The 27736-nt window shown below is 41.6% G+C and overlaps 1 protein-coding gene across 3 annotated transcripts in view; it reads left to right on the plus strand.

Annotated features, from left to right (window-relative positions):
* Nucleotides 1-27736, plus strand: part of Tln2 (talin 2) — a 394566-nt gene that overhangs the window by 62170 nt on the left and 304660 nt on the right. For all 3 annotated transcript variants that reach the window (XM_076850883.2, XM_076850885.2, XM_076850886.2), the window contains exon 2: nucleotides 2465-2554. The gene's annotated coding sequence lies outside the window, so the exon portion shown is untranslated. The remainder of the gene's footprint in view (nucleotides 1-2464; nucleotides 2555-27736) is intronic.

Here is a 27736-nt window from a genome sequence, read left to right on the forward strand (position 1 = left end):
CACCCCTTGACAAACACTGGGCTCATTTCAGTTTTATTGGTGTCTTAAACTGGAGCAGAGAATAACTTAGGTTATAACTCTTGGGGTCATTGTCATTGACATAGATCTTTAAAAGAATTCTTTATTAAAAAATACCAATAGAAAAGGATATAAATGTATAGGTAGAGTTTAAAACTGGATGTTGTGGTCCATACCTATAGTCCCAGCACTTGGGAGATTGAGACAGGAGCATCTCTTGAACCCAGGAGTTCAAGGCTAGCCTGGGCAACACAATCCTGTTTCAAGGGGGCTGGGAAGGTAGTTATAAAAAATAAAAGTAAAATGAACTTCTGTGGAGTGCACAGTTTAGAAGTACTTCCCCTCTTCTCAGAGATAACACTATGTATATATTCCTAAATAACATGTGCTTTTGTTTATCATTATTTTAGTTTTGCAAAATGGAGTACAAAGCCCCACCCTAGCTTTCTAAGAAAAGGTTCCTATTGAAGCTCTTGACAGGTCCAGAGGAGTAAGGATTCCAGCTGTGCTGAACCATGTTGCCACCGCCAGAAGGGCCAGACTCTCTACCATGCATCCTGCAAGAAACCAGCCTCCTCCCTACTCTCTACTCTTTTATATTACTTTACAAAAGGGGTTGCCATTCCCAGTTCCATATGCAGAGCAGCTATAGGAAGTTGAGAATTATAATAGGATTCATTATAATGTGTTCATATAGCAAAGGTCCTTAATCTGAGGTATAAGGAAAACGATGTGGTAATTGTGGTAGAGTTTCATATTTTTTAAAAAATGCATCCTGGGACTATCAAAGATTTCTTGGCATTTGTTTGGTTTCCTGTGTCCTATTGAAGATTGCCTAATTTGTTGAAAGGGAAACAGTGTTAAGTAAGCTATGCTGGGGTATTCCAGTGTGGAAGCCTTGACCTGCTGTGGAAGATTTTCTCTGAAATCTATATCTTTTCTTGACCCAGAGTAACTAGAATGCTAACATGTAAAGAAAAAATTGGTATGGTTGCTGTAGTTTCAAAACAAATGATCTCACTGCCTAAATTTTTGCTTTATGCAAAAGAAACCTTAAGTTTTGCCTTATAATATTGGACCATTGGGGAGATTCAAATACCTATTTAGTAAGGTTGGGGGCAGATTTGTCACCTTTGAAGCTAACTCTCTAGAAAGAAAATACAACTGTTGCACCAAATTAGCAGTTATTGCCTAAGAGATATGGTAGTTAAATTTATAAGGACTGAGATTTCTTTTCTACAAAGTAGGCAAGTAATTACACTTTGTATAAGATGACTTAATGTGAAGTTTATCAGTTTTGTTCCAAAAGTGTGAGGGAATGTAGGATTTTCCAGCCAAAGGACACCTGAGGTTTGTCCCCTCCATGCTTATCTTACGGATGAGGTCCACAAGGTTAAGCATGATCTGCCCGAGATTGCATTGATTTGTTGGGGCCAGCTGGAACTAGAATCCAGGGGGAAGAGAAAACTATTTAGATGATTATGTTTAAATATAAAATTAGATGAAGACTTAATAAAAATCATAAACAGAAGTCTCATTTCCTAGAGAACGAGCATTTGATCATCCATTTCATTCCAACAAAAGGAAGCATTGGCAAAAGTCTGAGTCCTCCAGCCTTTAAAACGTATTAATGTCTCTGGTCCCTAAGAATTTCCTGAGAAGGATCTCTTGGGTTTGCAAACCTGGTATTATGGAAAAGGAGCTTTCCATTTTTTTCTGTGTTCAGTACATCTCAAAAACTCAGACTTGTTGTCTTTAGGTTTCCCCCTAAATTCTTTAGGCTTTCTTCCTCTGTGCAAACGTGAACTATTCTATTTTTCTTGAGCTTTGTTTTTGAAGAAAACCAGGAGTTTCGGTTTGGCTGGTGCAAGTCTTCTGGGATTAAGGAGAGAGAACTAGAGGAACAGTTAAGATTTGGAACTGCAGGCTGCTTTGTCTCCTCCTCAGTTAACAGACAGAATAAGAATAACATTTGTTTAGAAGCTGAGTTTTATTAGGAAGGTAATTTACAGGGATAACTTATGCTTTATAGGGTTGGTTCTGTGATTCTAGTCCTGTTCTTGCCATTATTTGCTGGTGGTTTTGGGTAAGGCCTGTCTGCTTTCTGAGACTTGGCTTTCCTCATCTGTGAACTGACGGCCTCAGGCCTGCTGATCTCCAGGGTCCTCTCCAGCCATAAGTCTGGGCGCCATGCTGGGGGATGTGCAGAGGCAGCTGCTCTGGATTTGCAGCTGGAGGAAGGTGTGTCTTCCCAAACTGAAGGCAAAAGGTTTGCCAGCTCTGTGGCTACACAGGGCCCTGACACCATCAACCCTGTGTGACATTTCCCTTTTCTACCCTCTTTATAATCTGAACCCATCAGAAGTATCAAGTATTGTGAGAATGTTGCTCATCTGTTAATGTGGACTCCTGTACTGACATGTGTCATTTGTGTTTTCTCTGACAGTGCGCTGCTGCAGGGTAACATCTGGACTGGACTACTGGCCCCTCAAATGCTTGGCTGCCCACAAGTTCCTGTGTCATCGTGTTAAAAACTGTGAGTAATCTCCATGTGTCTACTTTGCAGACCTGTGGAGTCTCATGGTTGCAGAAGTTGTGGCCAGTGGTGAAAGTCCAGCAGATATGGCTGAGGGGCTCCTTCCCTCTAGAGCCAGCCCCTGTCACGCTCAGCTCTGAGAGCCTGTGAGTTGGTGACTTTGACTCTAGTTGGGGCTTTTCTGTTCCACTCACAGTACTCATCCTGTGGGGCCTTCTGAATCTGCCTCCTTGGAGCTTCTTTGTTCCTCCACCAGAGCCAAACATACAAGCCCTGAGTCTCTTTCTTGTCATCGGATTACCAACAGCATGCTGGCCACACAGGCCTTTCTTACTGGCCAATCCTCTTCCTGGAATGTTTCTTGCCAGAAAACACTGGTGTCAGATGCAGGTGCCATTCCCTCCTGCAGCTTCTTCCCTGACACAAAAGTTTCTTATCCATCATGTCTCATTCTATTTTCACCCTTCTTAAAGAGGTCTTATCTGTAGTGACTACCTTTCCCCACCCCAGGGATTCTCCCTCTTTCTCTTTCCTCCTCTCTCCCTTCCTCCCTTCTTCAGATCCTTGCTCCTGTCTTTCTTTGCACTTACAGCGGGATAGGTCTCTTCCGTCAGTTGGTAGACTGCCCAGTCACCCATTCATTCATTTGACAAATATTTATTGAGTATTTACTATGTTCCAGCAGCCAAGAAAGACACAGTCTACTTGCTGTTGATGAACTTGGTCCAAGAGGAAAGAATAGATCAAATAAAAACCTAAGTCTACTCTCAGAGCTCTATCTGGATGGATGTTATGTTCTAAATACTGTGAAGCAGTGTCACCTGGCATCTTGTTAAAATGCAGATCCTCATGCAGGAGGCCTTGATGGGGCCATCAAATCTACATTTCAATTGAATTCTACATTTCTAACATAATACTGATTTTGCTGGTTTAGAGACTTACTAAAGTTCTTAAAGGGAAAATGTCCTTGAAAGTAACTCTATGCAAACTGCTTGAGGGGTATGTAAGTGTACAAAGCCATCAAAAGCCTGGCAGGAGTCCTGTCAGTATCCAGCCACATGAGTCCAACTGAAAAGTATGGACCCATCATTGTCACCTGTACCCATGTGCTTGTACTTCATCATGATTATTATATATCATGGTTTTGCCATCTAGTCTTCCCTTAAATATTGTGCTTCTCAGATTCTTGGGGTGAAATCACAGGGCCTCTGTACAGTGTGCATGCTGTCAGCATTTCTGAAAATCGCGAGGGAGTTTCTGTTTGTGAGAGCAGCTGGGCTCAATGGCACTTACAGTGGGTTGTTAAGAGACCACATTGGAAGCTACAAACTGGCGGTGGAAACCCCACAGCGGTTGGAGCAAGGCAGGAGGGACTGAGGGCACTGCTCTAGAGGGGAGTCTTGAGTCCAAGATAACAGTATATTATTGTCACTTGGCATTGTCAAGCCCTCCCAGTAGACACAAAATTCTTGTTCAGTTTTCACAAAGAGTTCAAGTCAACAGTTCTGATAGCAGTTTAAAGAGCACTTAGAGTATCCTAGGCATTGGGCTAAGTGCTCAAGTTACAAGTTTTTGTAACTTAACACTCCCAGAAGCCCACGTGTCAGGTACAGGTGCTGTTTCAGAGTGAGAACCAGGGGTGGGGTCCCACCATGAGAGAGTGGCAGTCAAGATCTAGCTTGGACTGTTTGACCACACCTGGAGCTCTTTTTTCCTTTTGCTCTTGCTTGGACTGTAACTAGAAATGGTTTTACAGTCAACAGTAAGATGGGGTACTGAGTATTTGCAACCCAGCTTATTTGTTACTTTCCTCTCCCATCTACCCTCAGTGCATCCCCAGGTAATCAATTCCCAGCATGGCAATTTTAAAATGTTGCCTCTAAAGCACTTTAGCCTCTTGGGTTAGGGGAGGAACTTGGATGATGTGGGACAGAAATGAACAGGGAGGAGAAAAAGTTTTAATTTTGGCTTGCTCTGCTGTCACCAAGTCCCAGCCAAGGTCAAGGGAAACAGCTCTCCAAGGGACTATGGTGGTTTCTGGTGGTCTGAGGACCCAGTGCTATGAGTTAGTTCTTGATGGCTCACAGCCAGGCCAGGTAGTGGGAGGCGAGAGGTCAGTGGTTCATTTAGTGTGTTCTGAAAACTGTTTTCTGGTCACTTTGTGAGATTTCCCTATCAGACTATCTCCAACACAACAGTGCTACTCAGGGTTCTTTTTTCTTTTCTGTCTCACGTACACAGTGTTTGCGTCTTATGGCTTTTAGGTTTTGAATTTGGCTCCTCGGGTTTTTGGCTTCATGTATCTGCGTAGTACAGGGCTGGGCTAAGCCACTCACCAAATCAGAATGGAGTTGACCCACTTATCCAGTCTTCTGTTCAAGGTATAGACTCGAATTCTCGTGTTGTAGGCAGTGACAGACAGGAGCTATGCTATTATTCTTGTGTTGCAAACTGCTTTACTCATCCCATGCCTATGCCCCCATCTGGAACATTGGGGATGTCCATTCAGTGATGGGATGGAATTGCATCTTAGTTGTACCCCCTTCTAGCCTCTTTAGACTCAGGGTTAATGGCTTTTACATCCAGAGTCAAGACTCTGGAGCTAGTGGGAGCTGAGCCAAATCCCATTTCTGCAGTGTGAAAACTATAAGCCCCTGGACATTTGCCTGGGCCTCCTTATCATGTAGATACCAATAACTAGTAGCCTGTGTTCTCTAGGCCAGTTTCCTCAACAGTGGAAGGAGAGGTGATCTTTTTTTTTTTTTTTTTTTTTTTTAACTCTCCAGGGTTGTGTAGATGCAAGCTCTTAGAATGTTGTGCTCTTATCCTGGCAGCTCATCCTTCAAGGACTGGCTGAAGAGTGTTCTTTCTTCTGTCTGCTGATGCCCTCTGACAGAGGTCTTTCCCATTATCTGAAGCCAACTTCTTTTTAGATGGCACTTTTTTGGGGCAGGGATGATTCTTCATCCATCTCTGCATCCTGAGCCCAGCACTGGATCTTGAGCTCAGAAAGCATTTACCTGAACCCAACAAAGTAATGTCCTCCTTCTGTATGCTTACCTTGAGCAGGCCAGGGAGTGATGACCCAATAGGAACTGCCGCTAAACACTTGAGCAAACCCGGGACAGTGGTCACCTTGTCCCCTGGGGTGTTTCCTTGCTTTTAATGGACTTCAGGAATGATGACCTCTTTGGAGTCTTCAGTTACTTGAGATGATAGCAAGTGAAGTAGAAGATGCTGAGTGAATAACATCTAAAATGTACCTTCTTTACCGAAACACAGGTTGTATTTGGATTTCCTTAAAATGTTGTCTTACTTTACAAGGTTTCAAAAGTAATTTCCAACCTATTGATGTTCTTTAAAAAATAAGGAAAAGAAGAAGAAAGTCTTTAAAACAAGAAAGCAGCATCCCTGGTACCAGTGTTTGTCACACTGGTAGCTTGGTCAGTGGCCCCAGCCTTTGGGCCTTAGGGTCACCAGCCTTGCCACTCCTTACCCTCAATCACTCTCCCTCATTGTGCTTGGCTGTATTTTCTTCCTTTTTTTTTTTTTTCTTTTCAAAAATCACAATGGAACCTATCTTGTAGCTGCCCAGGGCCAGGCAGTCCTTCCTCCTCCTCAGGGAGCTCTGAGCAGTGTTGAGATACTTATATGCTGCCTTCCCTGCATCCTGCCTCTGCTCCATGCAGGATTCTCAGTGACTCTCCCTCCTTCATAAGGCCTCCATCCCAGAATCAACACTGTCCACAGGGCAGTGAGGGCAGGGAGCACAGAAGGGTTTTGCTTGGGCATTTGCCTGGGCCTCCTCATCATGTAGATACCAATACCTAGCTGATAGCTAGGTAACCACAAATCCCCCATCCCAGCAAATTGGATGTTTTGATCCATCTTACTACTTTATTAACTTGTCAGAAATTATGGGTCCAGCACAACAGACAATCATATTTCTTTTGCATTTGAGATTTCAAGAAGCATGTTTTTCTGTATTTACTACAAAACCAAAACCAGAAAAGCTTGATTTCTAATTAATGGAATCACTTAAAATTATCAAATTTTATTCTTTAGCATTCCTTACAGAGAAAGAGAGAGAACTTACCTTACTTGTGAACAATAAACTATGTTGTTTGCTTTTTGTGAGAAGGAAAACTATTTTCAAGGTGATATCAACACTTATATGAAGCAGTTGACTCTTTGTGAGAAAGTTTTTTAAACAAAATATTGTTCTATGTAAAACATTTCATCTTTTTTTTTTTTTTTTGTATCAGGATTGAACCCAGGGACACTTAACCACTGAGTCATATCCCCAGCCATTTTTAAAATATTTTATTTTGAGCCAGGGTCTTGCTAACTTGCTGAGGCTGGCTTTGAACTTGTGATCCTTCCACTTCAGCCCCCCCAGGCCACTGGAATTACAGGCATGTGCCACTGCACCCAGTGATATAATACATTTGAAAGCTCAATATATCATAGAAATTTATTCCATGCCAACCCAAATCTCTCATATTTAAAGACTACATATTATTTCTTTATGTTGTTGTATATTTTTATATTAAAAGATGTATAATCCTTCATTCCCTTGTTCCTGGGCATCTTCTTAACCCTGTCTCCTGCTTTTTGTAGACCACAGTTGGCAATTCTGTAGAATTTCAAGGTCAAAAGATATGCTTCTTTAAAAAGATGATATAATTTATATCCCCAACCACCATGAAGGCACCCACTAGCACAGAAAATTACTGATCTTAAATTTTTTTTTTTTTTATCATTTGGAAAGATTTTGTAGGAAATCATCTTTTAAAAAATGACTGGGCATTATCTGGGAACCTACAGGCTCCAAATAGTCTTCAAATCAGCAGACCCTTAAGGTTGCCAGGATGCCTTTCTGGTCTCCTGGTTCACTACCTGGACTTACTCAGCCTCCCCAGGGGCTGCTTTCTTCTGCATTTCTTCTGTTTGCATTAGACCTGGTGGTGCTTAGTATTGATAGCTACCCAGGAGTGACCACTTCTTGTTCAAGTATGTGAGAGGGGAGGGGTGGTGAGAGTGGAGGCTGGGGAGGGGTGGTGAGAGTGGAGGCTGTTCCTGATCTGGTCCACAGCAGCCTGGGCCTCTTTCCCTTGCCATTTCTCGCCCTCTGCTCTTGCTCAGAGCAATGCTTCTGGGCATATTGCTTGCTGTAGCCGAGCTCTTCAGTCTGTGGCTCCAATCTCTACTGTTGGAAGCACATTTCTCCAAGGCAGAGTCACAGTCCTTTGTCACTCGGCAGGCACCATAGCAGTTCTCCTATTTAACAGGAATCGATGATGACAGGATGATAAAAGGCTGATAAAATCCCTGTGGCTAAGCTTTGCTGCCTGTCCACCCCCAACAGGTTGCTTCCTGCTGGGTTGTTGTCAGTGCCCAGTCTGGCCCATCCCTGCATAGAATAGACCTCTCTTTGGGGCCAGAACCATTCTAGCCCAAGTTTTCTTGGTTTATTTGTGCCTTTCCCTTTAAAAGCAATTGTTCCCTGTTGCTAGATGAATCTCAAGGTGGCCTGCCTAGTGGCTTTAGCTTCAAAGTGGATGGAAAGCAGGACCACCAGAACCAGAGATTACTCTACTCTTTTCTTCCAGAGCTACCCCACTCCCTCCCTGGAACTGCATTTGCCTGCTTTGATAGAATGAAGAAGTGGGAGTCCCAAATAGGTTCCACCTTAAAATAAACCATCCTGACAAAGGCACAAAGCTTAATATGTCCTTATTAGCAAGCATCATAGTAGCTAGAACAGTAGCAGTCTCCCCCAGATGTTTTGTTCAGTAGCAATATTTCAACAATAAAAAATACCCTCATACTCCCTTCTGAAGGCAGTGACGTAGCTCCTGCTGTGTAGCTGGACCCAGCACTGCACCCACAAATTGCATTTGGCAGTGTGTCCTTTGGCCAGCAGCAGGGCTCCCAGGAGATGGAAGGGCAGTTGCATGGAGATATTAGGGAAAGGGCCACGGGGAGAGGTGACCCTTGAGCAGCTGCTGGATTGTCAGGGCTCAGTTTGTGCTGGACTGCCTGAGTTCATGGTCCAGCTGCTGCTGCTTGGGCTGCTCTGGGGAGGATGACTCAGAAATCTGGATGGTGGCTGTGGGGATTTCAACACAGCATCAGAGGAAGAATGAAAGCCTGTCTGGGATGGGTGTGTTGCTAGAGAGAGTTAGCTCAGTGGATGCAAGTTGGAGTCTTGGATGCTAGTGTGCTGGGCCACTGGGGCCTGCCAATTACTTGGTAACTCAGGACAAACTTTATTTTTATCACTAAAAAAAGATCTAGAGCTCTGGTGGTAAAATATACAAAACAAGGGCAGATGGTACCAAATAAATTCAGCTGGCATGGAAGACATTTGGTTTGTGAATTAATTATCTTTAGAGATCATCAGGTCCAGGAACCATAGTTTTTTCAGCTTTGCCTTAGCAAGGGATGATGGCAGGTCAAGAGGTGGAGTCTAGGCTAACCCCACTTCTTAGAAGAGATGAAAACCTACTCATTCCCTGTGATGGAATGGCACCTATATGTTAGCCAGCCTTCAGTTACTGCTACAGAATAAAAGAAGGAAAGCTTATTTTGGCTTGTGTTTTCAGAGGTTGCAATCCATGGTCTTTTGACACTATCCCTTTGGGCCTGTGGCAGCACAGTATATCATGGTGGGAGCACATGACAGAATAGGTGTCACTTCCTGGGGCCAGGGAATCAAAAAGAATCAGGAAGCAACTAGAGTCCCAATATCCCCTTCCAGGGTACAAGCCCCGTGCCCTAACTTCCTTCCACTGGGGCCCACCTCCTAAATGTTCTGACTCCTCACAGTGTCTCCACAAGCTGGAGACCAAACTTCTAACATGTGGGCCCTTGGGGGGTACTTCCAAACCATAGTAGTCTGTATCAGTTTTCCATTGCTGCTGTGCCAAGTGACCATAAATGTAGTTTATTATCTTGCAATTCTATAGATTAGAAAAGTCTGATGCAGGTCTCACTGGGCTCGAATCAATGGTAGGAAGGGCTACATTCCTTCTGAAGAGTCTGGGAGAGCATCCAATTTTTTGCCTTTTTAGCTTCTGGAAACCCCTTCTGGAAGCTTCTGGAAGGCCTCTGGTGACCCTGTTCCTCTGTCTTCACAGTCTACTGTGTCAAACTTCCCTCTGACTCTTCATTGTCACATCTCCCTTTGACCATAACTGGCAAAGTTTCTTTGCTTTTAAGGACCTTTGTGACAACCATGGGCCCACCTGGATGATCTGGGATACTCTTACCATCTCAAGGTCCTTAATTTAATATGTAAACTCAATTTTGCCACCTTAGGTAACATATCCACAGATTTCAGAGATTAGGACTTGGGCATCTTTGAGGACTGTTCTTTTGCTAACCACAGGGCAGGGAAGCTAGTAGACAGAGGAGGCCCAAGAAGCCAGGTCTCCTGATGTGTCTGGGTAGTGCTCCCTTTTTGCTGTTGGCAGCATTGTGTGATGTGTGGTGAGTGGGTTCTGTTGCAGGCTGTACCCTCTGTGCAGCCAGTTTGTCCCTGGAGAAGAGGCTGTGGGTATCAGAACTGAAGAACCATTCTTTCCTGTGAGAAAGGGGCAAACCTGAGTGGGAGTGAGCAGCACTTAGTGCTCTCCTGTGCTGTGGAACAGATTGCATTCAGTGTTTATGCCATTGTATTGTTAGGAGTCTGTTCTTGGCACAGTAGGAACAGACAGAGGCAAACTAGCTTGAACGAAGAGGGTGGGGACTCTTGCCTTCCCCTCCTTCTCCAACTCAGAGAAGCAGCCCTTGGATATTTCTGTTGGGTGCCGCCATTCCCCAGCTGATGTAAACCAGGGAAACCCCTTTGCCTGCACTTCTATGGACGTGCTCTTTCATGCTGCTTGGCTCCTCATAGCTTTTAGCTCAATATGTGTGTCTCAATTTCTAATTCCTGGAACATTAATCTGATTGGCTGAGCTGGGGTCAAGTGTCTAGCTATCTTAGCGTGGAAGACGCACACAGTCGTCTGGGATTGGGGTCAATGAATGGTGACAGATGAGTATCATATGGGAGCCTTGCTTTTCTTCAGCAGATGTGACTGTGGAAATGCCTTGTGCTAGTTGAATTTGTCTTGTTTTTGGATTTCATTTTTAAAATAATTTCAAGCATATAGGAAAAATTGCATGAAGAACTTCTACAGAGCAGTGCTTAAATCCATCAGTTATAAATGCTTTGAACACATTTGCCTTGGTTTCCTTTGTATTGTACATTATCTTTTCTGAACCCAGCGAAGTTATGCACATCATGCCCTTTCACCGCTAAATACTGCTGCATGTCCTTTTTAATAACAAGGGCATTTCTTTTCATGACCACAGTTCAATTAGTAAAAACAGGATGTGTAATACTATTTACCACACATACAGTTCAAATCCAAAAATCTGCTACTTAACACAGTGTCTTTTATAGCAATTCATCCCCCGCTCTAGGATTCAATCCAGAATCGTGTAAACTATACTTAGTTGTCAAGTCTCTTAAGTCTCTTTTAAGACATCAGGAACAGATTCTCTGCTTTGCTTTATCCCTCAGTACATTGACATTTTTAGAGAGCATAGGCTCATTAATAGTAGCAATTTGGGATTGTATGATATCTCCTCACTGTAAAATTCCTCACAATTACATGTATTTTTGGCAGGAATTCTATATAAATGTTTTGTATCCCTCTCAGTACATCATATCAGGCAGCACATGGTGTCATCTTGTCCCATTATAGGTGACATTAGCTTCGATCTGTTGGTTAATGTGGTGTTGAATTTGCATGATTCACATAATTCAGTCTCTCAATTCTGGAGGATTTGAGCATTTTAAAGACAGGCATTTACACAGGGTGTTCTGCTCTTCTACAGTTGTCTATGCTTTGGGTTTTGGGGAAGGACTCACCCTTGCTTTTTGTAGGTACATCTTTAGTACACACCCAGTTAGGTGGCAGGGCTAACATCTGCAGGGAGCTCATCATGAAAATCAAATTGCCTGAGATTGGAACACTGTCCTGTCTGTCCTGTGGCAGTGGTGGGTCCATCCAGGAGATAAACACATATGCTTTGTTAATAGTAGACACCCTTTGACTAGATTGGACTCTCCTGGCTGCCTCAGAATTTCCTAAGAGAGGAAAAGATAGTCAAGATGTGTAGAAATTTCTTTCTATTACATGTTGGTCAGTCCAGTAAGTGCTGAAGATGACAGTCCAGGTTACTGCTGCTGTTCTCTTCCTCATTGATTTGTTCAGACATTGGCTCGTTGGGCCAGTTTGGTTTGATCAGCTTGCATGTCTTGTGCATGGTTTCTCTTTCACTGATTATGGGATCCCATTTAGAAGTGACTGGTAGAATTCAGGAGCCTGCCTGTTGGGAAGTATGTGCTTCTTGGAGCTCTGGAAGTTTTTGATTTGATTATAACCTGAATTATCTAGGATCAGTGCTTCTCAAACTTCTTCTAGTTTATGAACTGTTTTATGCTGGGAATTTGACCTTGCTGTGCTGTATACCTGTTGTCCCCATCTGTTGTCATAGAAGCAAACACAAAGACAACATGTAATCCACTTTAGGATTAATAGAGAAAACTGTAAAATGAAACAGAATAAATTGATCACAAAAAATAAATGTACATTACGAAGAACAGTATATTATGACTGTCTCACCTAGTACACTCTTCAAAAGCTGGGTGAATGCGTAAAGTAGCGTGATGAAGACCCTGGTCTTAAGGACAGCTTGGGGGTGGGAACCCAAAATAAGAGATGTGATGAATTACCTAATATTGGCAGAGAGTTGCTGAAGGAGTGCAGTGCTGGTGGGAATCAGGAAACCTTTTAGACTGGAGAGGTCAAAAGTGTCATGATCAAGCAGTGGAGTCTGATCTGAGCCTTGGAGAGTGGGTGGGAATGGGAGTTGCTGAAGTCAAGGTTATAGACTCTTGATTTGGTAATACAAGCTCACACTTGCAGACCACCAGCAGTATCCAGTCAGACTAGACTGTGAGAATCACTGCAAAATGGCCAGAATTTGTGTTTGTGGAGGAATCTGAGTAATTGTTGAATGACTACCCAGCACTGCCAATGAAAACAATACTTGGATGAGAACAGTTTTCAAATTGTGTCTGATGAAACATAAACAGAGTCTTTCTAATGTTGTATTATTGCTTGAGTGATTATTTTCAGAATACAATATTTAGCCAAATGGTTTCTAATTGATCTCAAAATATTTACTGAGTCTAGTACTGTGATAGTTTTCTATTGAGATGAGCATTTATCCTAAATAGATAGTAAGAATATGAATATTCCAAGGCCAAGAAAACAAAAATGCCACAAATGGTTAAAGATACAAAATGCACAGCTCAATGTACACATGGTCCTATTTTCCCTTTTTCTTCTTAATCTATGTAAAACCAAACAGGTCACACATCAAACTCTGGTGCAACTTCTCCAACATGGCATAGGCACAGGGTCCCAAATAATCGAACGGCCTGTTATTTGAGGCACCTAAAAGACAAAACAAACACTGTGCAACCACTCCCAAGAAATACTCCCCAAAACTTTTCATATAGCCCTTAGTAAATGGACAACTTGTAATTCCTGGAACCTGCGTCTTTTTTTTTTTTTTTTTTCTTAAAACACTTTTCTTTTCCATCCCAAGATACCAAGTACCTCATTGTGGTGGTTTCTAGGTTTGTAAATCTTTTTCTCTCTTTTCTTTTAATGGAAAAAGCCAGATTCTCTTTCCCTGTGATGGTGTGTGACTGCAGAGACCAAGACATCAAAGGCATTGTGACTCTCTTGCTTCCTCTGTCTTGGATTGCTAGCTCTGAGAGAGGTCAACTGCCATCTTGTAAGGATACTCAAGTGCCCTATGGAGAGTCCCAGAGGGAAAAGCTAAGGCCTCTTGTCCACAGCTATGAGTGTATATCTTTGAGGCAGGTCTTCCTGCCCCAGTGAAACCTTCAGATGATTGCAGCCCCTGCAGACATTCTGAGTATAACCTGAGAGAACCACTTGGCAAAGCCTTCTCAAATTCCTGAGGGTTCCTGGCTCATGGCAGGAGGGAGATAATGTTTAAGTCCCTACATTTTGAGGAAACTTGTTAGGCAATACCCATAATAAATAATAATGATTTAGGCATACTTGTACCCAAACTCACCAACATTGAGTCACAATCTGTAGGGATTTTATTATTATGAACATTATTTTGCAGCCTTACTTTTTAAAGTAATAGCTAACCTGATAGATATGGTAACCATAATGCTTCCCTGATGTTACTTTAAAGGGACTGTTAGGAAAATTAAAATGATTTATGGGCTCATTTCTGAAATACTTTTTGATTTGTTCTGGACAGTTGTTAATGCTTGAACTGACTTTTGGGGTTATCTCTGCATGACTTGGGAAATAGGCAGTGACAGGAAGTCTTCAGCACATCCCAAAGACAGCTGGGTTGGAAAAATAAATATGCTGGGCATATATTCCCAGAGGTTGTGCTTATGCCTGAATTAGGAAATATTCCTTTTATTCCAAAAGGTTGTTAGTAATTCTTCCTCTTGTGCCTTGGTATCAGCAGAAGCTTTCCAGTGTTTTATGTGTTTTTACCTTTTTTTTTTAAAGATATAGATGTGTTCCCTTGCTTTTTTACCCGTGGGATTTTTGCATGTGGAGGGAGCATTGGCCAGATACACATCCCCTTTTCAACACTGACTGCTCTGTTCCTGACACATAAACGCTAGATCCATGTGGTCTGGTGGTGGGGAACAGTAGGCATTAGGGAGAAGGCAGGCTGAGGTTGATGGAATGAGAGTGAAGATGTCTGGGAAATGCAAAGAATAAGATTTTGAGAACAGCTAGTGTAAACTAAAAGTGACCTGAAGATGCAGTGGTGCTTCGTTTGTCTTGGCATCTTTTAGAAAGGAAGAATGCAGAATGAGCAAGTTTTCTAAGTAATTGAAATTTCCTCCAATGACAGACCAGACATTTTTGTTTTTCTTCAAATGTCTGAAGTGCATCATTTGCTTTCTCATTTTAAAATGTAGCAGATAAATATCATAATTTCATTTTTTTTCCATGTGATAGAATTCTGAGCTGAGCTGATGGCATGATTGTCTTTTAGTGTGTTAGGGTCAATGAGTTGTGCTCCTCTTTTTGACATATCCCCTCTAGATCTTCCTCTGTTCTCTGTGCCTGTGTTTTTCAAATGTGACTAATTATCAGGCAGGGCTAACAACTGTCAGGGTGTACCCAGTAACCCTGTCAACCAATCCTGGCTACAGGGAGATTGTTTTCTTCTTCTGTGTCTTTGAGTGCTTGAGCGTAATGAGAACTGTTTCTTTTGCTGCTTGGAAGCCCATTCTGATCACTCAGGATTGGTGACTATTATGCATTTTGGTCTTAATTTATAGAACTTATGACTGAGAGATGACATGGAGAGGCCAATGTCACAGAATAGATTTTTATTGCTTATATTTCCCATGCAGAGCAGTGTTATGTTTGGAAATAAGGTTTCCCTCCCAAACTCCAGTGTTCATGCAGAAGGTGAAATGATTAGATTATGGGAGCTATAAACTAATTAGTGGATTAATTCATTTGGTGGATTAATAATTTGAATGGATTACTAGATGGGAACAAGGCAAGTGGGGTATGGCTAGAGAAAGTAGGTCACTCAGTGGGGGTGCCCTGGGGATTGTATATTTTGTCCCTGACTCTTCTCACTCTGCTTTCTGACTACTATGAGGTGAGCAACTTTCCTCTTCTATGCCCTTTGGCTTACCTTGGGCCCAGAGTAATGGAGTCTGCTAACCATGGACTGAGACCTCTGAAACCATGAGCTAAAATAAACCTTTCCTCCTCTAAGTTGTTCTTATCAAGTATTTTGGTCACAGTGATGAAAAGCTGATTAACCCAGGCAATGTGATCAAGAGACAGAAGACAGGAGAGGAGAAAGCCAAGGTCAAATTCATGACCTTGCTTATGAGAGAAAAGCATAGCCAGTCAAACAGCGTAGAACTGGCGGTTTATGCTTCTGGTGGACTGTAATCCATAGGAGTTGTCACCAGTTGCCTGGAATGATTGAGAGAAGGGAGAATACTGGTTTGGTGAAGGAGTGTTACACAAGGAGGTGGAGGATATAGACTACAGCCCCTTTGCTATTTCCAAATATTGACCAGCCAAGGAAGGAACACTTTCTTCCCACATCTGTAAGACTCTCAGATGCCAGAGTATCAAGAACACACATAAATAAGAAAATAGTTCATGTAATTGGCTCTGTGATAAATGGATGTCAAATAGACAAGTCCAGAATCTAAGAAAAGAGAACATGGCCTTGAGCAGATGGGTTGGTGTTGCGGAGACTGGTTGCCAGATCCCCATAGGATTGCTATGGGCTTTGACTCTGATGGGTAGTTCTTGCAGCCTTCATGAAATGTAGGAGTAGCCCCTCACTACCTGTTTTATGATGGATAGAGGGGTCTCCATCCTCTAGTGGAAGTGTCCCCACATGGTTTTCCTTGTTTATGACTGTACTTTGAGGCAGGAAAAGCCTGATCTTACAAGGGAAAAGAAGCAAATATCTGTTTGCCAAGAATTGGGGAGGTAGCAGAGGCTGTCTGTGAGGAAGTTGTCTTGTCAGTTTGTGGTGTGTATGTATTTAAACAATTTATTTAATGTCTAACACATAATCAACTTATGAGAAAGCAGTTATTCATATGCATTTTTTAACTTTTATATACTATAGAAGTAAATTATGCCATTATAGATAAATAAAACAATTCAGGCCCTGTAAAAGAAAACAAAAGCTGTTTTTTAATCCTGCCATCTGGGAATAACCTCTGTTTTTAAAATAACAGATTTTGCCATATGTAAGTTCCTTTCTTTCTTTTTTTTTTTATCTCAATGCATTTCCCCCTATAGATTTAAGATGTCCCAAAATTGTGAAATTCAAAATGAAAATGTCCAAGTAAATTTTTATTTTTCATTTATTTATTCCAAATAATTGCTTTCTCTTGTGGTGGAATTCGGTGATGACAAGAATTGAACAATGCAGTTCAAGAATTCCACAACTGAAGAATTTTGTAAATTCTCAAGTCTCTAATGATCCTTGGAAGATGCCTAGAGATGGTGCCTCAGAAAGGGTGCAGTGGCCCAGGGTGTTCTGTGTATTCTTCCTACCTTTGGTGACATTTGGGAACTTGGTATTAGAATGGCCTTCCTGGTCGGGGTGAGGATTGAAGGATTGAAAATCTGGGAAGAGCTAACTGCATTTGATTCATGTTGCCTCTGCTTTCTCTGGTGAGCTGAGGAGGACATTCATGGCTTGTAGTTGTAGAGCCAGATAATGGGCATAAATCATGATCTGGGAAGGCTGGTCCCTGAACAGCTGTCAGCCAGCTGCTGCACTGGTAACCAGGCAGACAGTGAGTGAGTTTTCATCTGAAAATCTTAAATCGTGTCAGGAACAGCAGAGCTACGTTCCCACATACTTATCACATAGATGAACTCCAGTCCTGCCTCTACCACCTGCTGGCTTTTTGACTGCAGGCTAGCGTCAAAGCTCTTGAGCATCAGTTTCCTTGCATGTACAATGCTGGTGATGTGCCCATCCCTGGTAGGGTTAATGAAAGAAGGGCATTAGACCAGATGATGCAGGTGGATTAGCCAGCACCTGGCTTGCCTGTCGCCCTGTAGGTTATCATCTTCCCTTGCTGTTGTATTACTGCAGTTTTGTATAGGATGGTTTTGGACTGAGTGAGGAATGAGTCTGTTCTAAGCTTGTTTTAAAAAAGATCTCCCCTATCTATACAGCATGCCCATTTTACTTCTCCACAAAGGAAACTGGTCTAACACAGGGTAGGTTAAATCTAATGTGAGTAAAGTGTCAGTAACTTTGGACTCTCCCCTCCTCCACTGAATCTCCATATCTAGAAGGGAGGACACTGGTGAAGAAGGCTGTTTGTAGATCTCAGAATCAGGGATGTGTTTCCCACTCTGGGTGAGACTGGGATTATTTTATTCCTAGTAAGACAAATGGTAAGAAGCCAAATAGAACACTGGTCGGTGATTTCCACATGAGCTTTTGTCCTCAATGCCTCTAGTGTTTTTAATTATCCGGAGTATCCCCAGACCCCTGGGCCTGTGTTTTCCCTTGCAGTTTGAGTGGGCACAACCAAGGGACACCCTGGCCCTACAGCCTTCCACACACAAGGTTGGACTTTCCCGGCCTGAGGGTGTGTACTCTTAGTGAAATTAATTACAACCTCTGCTATGCAGGACCTCAGCTGGCTGGGTCTCTGAGGCTTAAACAAAGGCACGAACCTCTCCAGAAGGAGATTAGGAACATGTCCATTCAAACAGGGGATCTGTACATATTGCTAATCCTCCCTGGAGCAGATACCAGACAGGAAAGGCCTGTGTGACCTTATTTAGAAAAATGGCTATACTTTGTTAACCTTTATTCCCTTAAGAAGGAAAAATCATTACATGGCAGAGGTTCAGGCCCCATGGGGGATTTTTCTGGATGAATCTCTGTTGTAAGAGTCATGTTTCCATGGCTGTGATAAAATTATCAGTGACTTCTAACTCCCAATACCCCCACTCTTTTTAGTCCATCCATATTTCTTGCATATCCTAGAGTTTTGTTCATTCCTTAGCAGTTATGGATGAAAGTATTTCTTTTAAAGAAAGAGAGAAAAAAAAGACATTCATTTAAAAAGCAATTGCCCTGTGTGTCCGTCCCTCCCTTCCACCATGCTGTGGTTCAATACTGGTAAGTGGTGTGCAGGTTCTGAGCAGATGCACTCAATATAGCTGAATGGTGACATAGGCTCCTTATAGCCACTCAGCTTCTCCAAGTATGGCTCAGATACCCACACTCAAGCCTTCCCAGCTGCCCTGCCCTCAACCTAACCCTCCTTTCTCTCAGTTCCCGGAACACCATTTGACTTTTTACTAGCAGCTAATATTGGAAGCGAAAATGCACTGATGTGGATTTAGAGGACTCAGGCCCAAACACAGGCTTTTACCTCCACTGTGCAGCTCTGGGCTCCTGAGCCTGCGTTTCTTTCACTGCACTTGCAATTACATTGTGCACTGCCTCCTCAGTCTCCCAGCTAGAAAACTGAACTCCTGGAGGACAGGATGTTGTTCATCCTGTTATTTCCAGTCATTTATCTAGTCATTCATTTCTTTATACAATTACCCTCCTAGGACCCAAGAATAGAGAGATGAACATGATATGTTGAGACACGTGGTAGGAATTATAAGCTGCTGCTTCCTTTGATTTTATTTTTTGAACAATCCACATATGGTTAAGGAACCTTTGGATCCTCCTTTACAGAGTATGCTCCTAGATAGGAGCAGAACATTATCCTGTTCCTGGAACCTGACTACAGCACTGTGAAAGCAGCCTTAGGAAAATCTCTCATGGGAATAGCATTCTCAGTGTAGACATTAAGTGAGACCTCTCTGTTGAAGCTTTCCTGCCCTCCACCAGCTAATCACAGCATGAGCAAGGAAGAGAAGGGGGTCTGGGCATACATCTTTAATGCATGGATATAATTGGAAGCTTGAGGAAGCTCAGAATCATGAAGCATGGAACAGAATTTGAAGGACCTTATTAAATGGAAAGTGGATACAGGGAAAAAAAAAAAGTGGATGCATTGAAATACTGGTACTTTTAATGGACTCAGCCCTATCACCTATTTTACCTGGAGAGGGTAGACTGTCATTACTCTTCCTTTTTTTAAAAGACAGCTTTGTGTGTAAAAAACCCTGAAGGGCCACATTCCATTGGATCCCTTTTATTAACAAAATTGTACTTTGCAGTGAGGTGGGGTGTGGTGGGAGAGCCCTTCAAAGATGGGAGCCTGAAGGCAGTGGGTTGGTTAATTGCATGGTTGGTTAATTGGCTTCTTTCCAGTCTTTCATCATGGATGACCCCTTATCTGTAATTTCTGGACCAAAAAAATTCCCCCTTTCCTCTTTGTGTGTTCTACGAAGCTAAAGAGACATGATAACCATCTAAGCCCTGGCTTTGGAAAGCAATTATGGTGGATGGAAAGGGTCGGGATGGATTCCATTCCATGTGTCTGTCTGTGGGGGGTTGAGTCCAGGTGTTGCCACAGTTGAATTGACCTGTCTAGCAGCTTGATTGGGTACTCTCTTCATGGCTTGATATCCCCATGGATTCTGGAAGCTTCTGGCTCTTATCTGTATCCAGAGGGAATTCACTGATTGGGGCCAGGCATGTCCAGAGAAGACCTACTGCTCAGAAGGTCTGTTTGCGGTTCGCAAGCCTGGCTGCACCTCAGAATCACTGCACAGCTTAAAAAGAAGTAACAGAAAGCCCATCTCCTAGAGATTGTTTCAGTAGGTTTCAGATAAGGATTGGAATTTATATGGATAAAGAGCCCTATTGGTGACTAAGATGATGGACTGTTGATTTCCTCACCCTCACCACTCAGTGTGGGCCATGGCTCAGCAGTATCCACATCACCTGGAAGCTAATCAGGAATTCAGGCTACCAGGTTCCACTCTGGTGTCCTGCACCAGAACTCACCCTTTAGCGATCCCCGGGTGATTTGTGTGTAGGTTAAGGTTGGTAAGGCCCTGCTGATATGGTATCTAGCATGATCAGTGTGAGATAGTTATTGGAAATGGGGTATTGACCCTGTGGATTTACATGTTTGGTTTAACAATGCCATTTTCTCCTATCAGTGTGGCCAAAATTTGCACAGGTTCATCATTTAGAATTATAATGTCAATCATTGTTTGTATAGATTGTGGCCAACTGTTCCTTCTAAGTTGCTGTACCTTGTATTTTCCATATACACACAACAATGTGATTCATTTAAATATATTTGTTTCATAATATGAGCTGTGTTTCCTAGGAAAATAAGGAGGATTTTTGTGTGTGTGTGTTTGTGTGTCTCTGTGTATGTGTGCTCTACCTTTGTTATCTTTGCCTCTGTTCCCTGTTGCTAAGCAGTCTCTGGTTGTCTCCCACTAGCCACAAGCAGAGGGGAATTCCTCCTCCCTTGCCTTGTGATTGTTCCTTAGATAAGTGACTATTACTGCATTTGCCTTCTGTGTTGGATATTATGTTTCCATTTCTGATACATGTGGGAATGAGGCCCTTTTTTACAGTCATAGCTGCTTCCCCTGTGTTCAAGGCATACTTAATACATAGTAGGAAGTTAATAAATGTTCACCGAGGGAATGAATGAATGAGTGAGTGTAGATGAGTGGGAGCTCCCAGTATACCATGAGTATGGATGATGGAAAACACTTGTGCTTTCTCCATTTCTTCCTCCTCAAGATATCTGGGATGGAGGGTGAGAGTTCTTTTCTATTGAAAATGTAGTACTTGAATGAAAAGGTTTAATTTATGAAAGTGAAACAAAATTAGGCTAAATGGATTGACCCTTAGTTCAGTTAGGCTGGCCATTTGGTGCTTCTGAAACTTCAGCAATGGCTTCTTGCCATCCCCTGGATACCCTCCTGCTTCCTCTAAGGGGAAGAGTTTTGTTTTCTGGTCCAGCAGGAACTTTGACTGATGGCATTTAAAACACTTGGAGTCCTTTCCCTGAGTCACAGCCACCTAGGACTGAATTAGTTAGAAGTCCTGCAGGGAGCTGAACAACAGGAATTTTTTCCCCCCAGGATGCTTTTATACTGAGAGATGCTGTAGTCAATTTAATATATCTATAAGCAATTCATAATTGAAGATAAACTTGCAATTGAAAATTTTAAATCAAAATGCATCCCAGTACCCATCTGAGTTGTGTTTTCCATGGTGGGTTTGGGTGATTTTCTGTTATACAGCATCTGGCTTCTATGCTGATGATGTCTGAGCATGAGCAATTTTTCACTTGTGGTTTTAAAACTGAGGAAAGGCCCATGTTTCCTGTCTTAATAAGAAATTTTAAGTTTAGAATTTTGTATCTCATAAAACATGAATTATTAAAAAATTTTTTAGGTAAATGATAAATTTTCTGTCTACTTCAACTTGGTTTCTAAATACCTCTTGTGTAATTTTCTTTATGATTTGGTAGCATTTGATTCTACCCAGAATAGCCCCAAACACTTTTGTGTAATTTTAATACTCAATCTTGAGTTTTTAAAAGCTTTTTGGACCTTGTGGTCAGTTCTCCCGTGGTTACTTTGCCTGTTCTTTCTTGCCATCTTACTGTTTGCTTGTGTTCCAGAGGGAAGGCAGCTTTGTTGGAATTCGGTACAAATGGTCATCCAAGTCTTGTGTTCAGACAAAGGAAGATGGTGTTAGTAGGGAAGTATGGGGCTGTTGGGCAATCCTTTTGTTTGACAGAGGTTATCTTTAAAACTAGGCTTCTGGGTTGGTGGCTGTGTTCTAGAAGGCTGGAATTGTCCTAGTCTGACCCATATCTGAATATCTATCAGAGAAGTGAGATACTCCAGTTGTTTACCAACCCCTAACATCTGCTAAGGTTGTCCCCCACCCCACCCCCAGCCACACACAAAAACAGAATTGTCTTCCTAATAATTTTTCTTTCTTAAAGTTTTTTTCTTTTTGTAGATAAATACTAATCAGTCACCAACCCATTACATTTTAGAAATGGCGGGAATATGCAGAGGGCTTGAAAAATTATTGAAAGAAACTTGTTAAAACTATTAAAGGACTTGATACATTCTAAAGAGAACTATGTAGGAATCACTGTTACAAAGTAGAGATCAGTTGGTAGTATAAAGTCATTGCTGATTAAAGACCACTGAGATACTGAGGGCACCTGCTCTTTACCAGCATACCCATTATGACAGAATTATAGACTGGCCATGTTAACTTTATAAGAACAAGAATAATCTTTTTTTTTTTTTATTAATTTGTTGGTATTGGGGATTGAACCCAGGGCCTTGCACATATAGAGCAAGTGTTTTACCACTGAGCTAAATCCCAGTCCTCTAAGAATAAACTTGATGCCAGAGAATTTTTTTTTTTCTCTTGGCCCACATTTATGTTTTCAGTATTTTTTTTTCTGGTCTTTGGGATATTATTTTTATTTATTACAGTAGTTGAACAGAGAAATAGCTTAGATATGGCTTGAAACTAGGCTTCCTCTAGGCAAATATATTTTGAAATTAAGGGAAAAGGCAATTCCATCAATGTGCTGACTGGGAAGTGTAGTATGCCACTGTTTCCCATTCCTTAAATGACAAAATTTTCTCCATTTGTTTTTCCCCCAGTGCTGGGAATCAAACTCAGGCCTTACACATGCTAGCAACTGCTCTACTGTTGAGTTATACCCCTAGCCTACTCAAAAAATTCTTTCAAAATCACAATTCAGGTGAGAGTAGGAAAAATGAATGACCAAAGTCAGTAGTGGTCAGTGGTTGTTTTTTTTTTTTTTTTTTTTTTTCCTGTTTAAAATGAATACAACAAGGCTTTCCTGGTTAAAATGGCTCCATAGAACTTTTTAGTGATTGAAGAACAAATATTCATTGTGTCTGACATGCTCCTGGGTCCTTGTAGGAAGGCACGTGGCCAGTTTCTGCACTACAAAAAATGGAGGACATATTTGCTGTGGGTGCTTAATGTAGGTTCCAGAGCAGTCAGGGTGGAGTCTGACCTGCTCTTGGACCCCTGGTATCTAAACAACCAAGATTCATAGTAGGCAACCCGAGGCTGTGCCAAGGGGAGAAAGAGTAGTTGAACAACATGTCCTTAGAAATGACTGGGAAGACTAGAATATCTGCCACGTCAATCTGAAGCTATATCAGTGCCCACTTGGAATTGGGCACAATGTGAAATTCCTTCTTGAGGGAGCACTGTTGGGAAAGGAATTTTTGCCTCAATTGAGTAACTTTTCACTGCTATTTAATATGCATACTCTTCTTGAGCAGTTAAAGATGCAGAAGAAAGATAGCATTGTTTAAAGACAATTCTCAGAGGGCGCTCTTGGCCATCTTTTCTGGGTGTGCAGGCCCCACCACAGTCCATATGTCAACATAGTTTTGTTTGTTCAGAATTTGGTAACCTGAGGGGGCTTGCAGTCTTGCCAGAGCACTTCTGTTCTTCACAAATAGTGCCACTGAAAAATGCATCTTGTGCAACTTTGGGAGTTTGGGAGCATTCTGCTTAAAAGTTCAGTGTGCTATAGGGCATGTTATAGACCATCCCAGTGAACAGAAGACAAATGACCTTTTCTCAGGAGGATGGGACAGGTAAAGCTCCCTCTGTTCATTGTTTAAGAAAAGGAAGAACATTTTTTTTTTTTTTCTACACCTTGCTCCTAATTGTCCAAAAGAAGTGGGTTAGGCCATCTGTTGGCATACTCAGGGCTGTACAAGTCCCTTTTGTTCCTGAGCAGGTCATATATATCTCTTTCTGTCTGAATTTCTCAAATAAGCCTACTGATGAGGCTACGGGTAAGTTGGGTGGAAACTCATTCCTGGCTCCCATCAATTCCATTCCTGTTAGTTTTATTCTAAAAGAATGACCTATCCACAAGGTTGCTGGATATCCTTCGTTGTTTGGTGGCTCTCCAAAAATAAAGCTTGTATTCATACTGCCTTGGGAGAACATGATTCTGTTATGATTCTGTTATGCCTTGAATGGTAACAAAATTACCTGATGCAGTGTAAAGCATGAATTTCCGAAGTGATTATAAGTCCTCCTTAGGAAGGAAGGGGCAGAGTTACAATGATATAGCCACATTAATGTGAGTGGTCTTTTGGAAACTGCCTTCTCTTTAATTGGACATAGTTATAGCTTCCAGGATTTCCAGGTAGTAGTAGATGATTTTGTGATATTACTAGTGAAAGCTCACCAATCTATTTTGTATTTAATTTCTAAATAGATATTTTGAAGAATCTTACAAACTTTTCAACAGATTTTTGAGATGATTATATCCAAGACCAGACTAAGAAATGGGCATTATATTTGTGGAGGGTAAGATAGTAAGACATTTGCTGAAAAAACCAATTAAGATGCAGTTAAGTTGCCATTGGTGTCAGTGGGTGAGATATGTAATGTGGCATGTGGGCTCTCTGTGATCTTGATTGCTCTGTTTGTCTAAGAGTCTGATGAGCCCAGTGGGAGACCTGGTTGCAAGTGGCTCTGTCTTTAAGACTATGCGGGTATACTGCATGGATTGGAAGGCTTTGCCACAATTTTCCTTAGCCGAAAGAAGCTTTACAGAATTTGTGAGCTTATTTCCATTGACAAGGCTGCCATATCCTCTCAAAACAAAGTATGCTATTATTTCTGGGGAAAGGCCTGGTAGCTTGAATTCACTATCTTTGACAGCTTTTCTTAAATACCTTTGAAACATGGAGCTGCCAAAGAAACAAATGCTGGAACTCCCCTTAGGTTCCTCTTGAAGGGATCTGAACAGAGTTCTTAGGTTTTGAAGTTCTAAGGAGGAAGGACATCTTGTGACAGAGCAGGAAGAGCACTGGGAGGGAGTGAGTCTGGGTGCAAGCCTGTGCTATAATTCCTGCCTGACTTTAGAGGAGCTGCCCTAGGCTCTGGGTCAGGTTCACTGTCAGAGCAATGGGCCTGGTAATGAGTGCAGCCTCCTTAAATGGTGAATTTCAGACTGAAATCAACTGTACTCTTCAATCCAAAGTGGGTTATCATAGCTATATTGATCTGTAAAAACTCATTGTATCATCTGTCACTTGGCTCCTGGCCTGGCTGGAGAGAGAAGGATGGCGTCGTCTGTGGCTCTGAATCCAGATTTGGAGATGAAATTTGGAAACATGAACACACAGGCAGACTGTGAGAACCGCCACTTGGAAAAATGCAAGTCAGTGTGAAATATAAAGGCCGGGTGATAGATGGTCTTCTCTGTTTTTGTGTCACCTCTGTCTCCCTTCCTAGCTCTTATGTGTTTGGTAACAACTTTGAGGCAAAGCCTTTCATTTTAACTGTCATAAAGTGCAGAAATGGGTTGGAGAAGAACAATTTCATAAAGCCCAGAAGGTTTGACTTTACAGCTCTGTTTGCTGCGTTTTCAAAAACTGCTTTATTAGCTGCCTAGGCCAAGTGCTTCATGCCTCATGGCCACCCTGATCCATGTTGTTTGGATTTATGTGGTCAGATTTTGAGCTGTGCTTCAATAGTTAACACATTTATCTACGGCCATTAAAAAAATTTTATATATATATAAATAAAATATGTGTATATAATATATGTACATATATTATATATAATATGTATATAATATATTTGTATATATTATATATAAATATATATTAATATACACATACATATTACATATATACAAATATATAAAATATATGTATGTGTATATGTAATATATATTTGTGTATATGTGAGTAGTATGTGTTCACTGTAGATAATCTGTAAGACATAGGAAAATATAAAGAAGAGAATGAAAGTCCCTCCTTGGAATAAAACAAATTCACTAACCTTTCTAGGAACCTTCCCTAAATTCTGTATAGACAACGCTAAGATCTGAGCCAGCCGTTTGCAGATACCTGGCATGGATTGGGCATAGCCACATTTTTGTTGTGACTTGTAATTATTCTGTCCTGAATTAAATCATCCACTTATTGCAATTCTTTCCACTGACTCCTCTCCTTAATGCAAATGTGATTTATACATTAAGAGACTTAAGTGATTTGTGATGCACTCAGTCTTTCAAGTTCCTTAGGCAAATGATTTTCTGTGGAGTGACAAGGAAGTCATGGTACTCACCTGCTCCTTAGTCTTTTCCTTTCTGGAATTTCCCCAGGCTTCTTGGTAGCCAAATGAGTAACCTTGTCTGTGTCCTTGGAGAAACCTGTCACCTCTCCTGACTCTTCTCCAGCTAGGGGATTTTGAGGATTTTTTTCCTGCTATGAATGTATTCTCAGCTCCCTTTATTCTTTTTTTTTTCCTCTGTCAGCTTGTTTGAGAACCTGGAGGTCTCACGTAGCTCCTAGGAGCTGGTGGTTGACCTTTACCTGGGCTCAGGTCTCTGCCCCAGTCATTCTCTGTTCTGCCAACCTCCTTTAGATTCTTAGTGTTCAATTAGCTATACATTATGAAAGACTCAGGGATCCTAATTAGGGAAAGGTTATCTGGGTTTGGATTCTATGTCTATTTCCTTTTTTTTTTAAACTTAATTTTATTTATTTATATGTGGTACTGAGGATCGAACCCAGAACCTTGCACGTGCAAGGCGAGCACTCTACCGCTGAGCCATAACCCCAACCCCACTCTATGTCTATTTCTTGAACAGTATATTTCCAACCCTTATTTTTCTGCCGGTAGAATCATTACATGTAAGACTCATGAAAGAGTTATGTAAAGTTGTAAGTTATTTCACAGATATTTGCTGTTTTCTGCTATTCTTCACTTTCTTCCCTTCTTGACCTACAAGGTAGTAGCTCTAGGTTTTGTTATCTTTTTAACTCTGCTAGTTCCCTTGAATGAAAGATACACTTTGTTTATGGACTGGAAGATTTACCATTAAGATGTCCTCTCTCCACATTGATCTATAGAATCAATGCAATCTCATCCAGAATCCCAAAAGTGGTGTTTTCCTGTTTGTGTTTATTTGTAAGCAATAAACTGTTGATTATAAAATTAATATGGAGGTGCAAAGGATTCAAGGTAGCTGAAATACTTTTGGAAAAGAACATAAAGGGCTGACCCTCCCTGATTTCACAATTTACTATAAAGCTATAGAAGTCAAGATGGTATGATATTGGCATAAGGATAGGTATATTAGATCAGTGGAATGGACTTAAGGGTCCAGAGAAAGACCCACATGTATACAATCTACAGATTTTCATTAAAGAGGCCAACATACTTCAATGTGGGAATGGATGGGCTTTTCAATAAGTGATGCTAGAACAGTTGAGTGCTGATGTTGGGAAAAAAAGAACTTTGATCCTGAGGTTGCACCATTTAAACAAAACAAAACAACAAAAAACTCAGTATAAATTATAGACTTAGAGTAAAAACTCTGATAGTTCCTTTAGGCTATTTGTTATAATCAGCATGATAGGGGTGTTGTCAGAGCGCTAAGGAAGTAGTTGGTGTTCAAAAGCTTTTTGTTTTTGATTTTTGGCTCTGAACCATTCTAAACACTGCCCTGCTGCCCCCCTCCCCTTTGTTGAGTAACATCAAAAAAGCAGAAACAAAAGTATAGTTCTTTCTGATAGCTGATATCCTCTGAAAAGGA

The sequence above is a fragment of the Callospermophilus lateralis genome, chromosome 3, assembly GCF_048772815.1.
Source record: "Callospermophilus lateralis isolate mCalLat2 chromosome 3, mCalLat2.hap1, whole genome shotgun sequence".
NCBI classification, from domain to species: Eukaryota; Metazoa; Chordata; class Mammalia; order Rodentia; family Sciuridae; genus Callospermophilus; species Callospermophilus lateralis.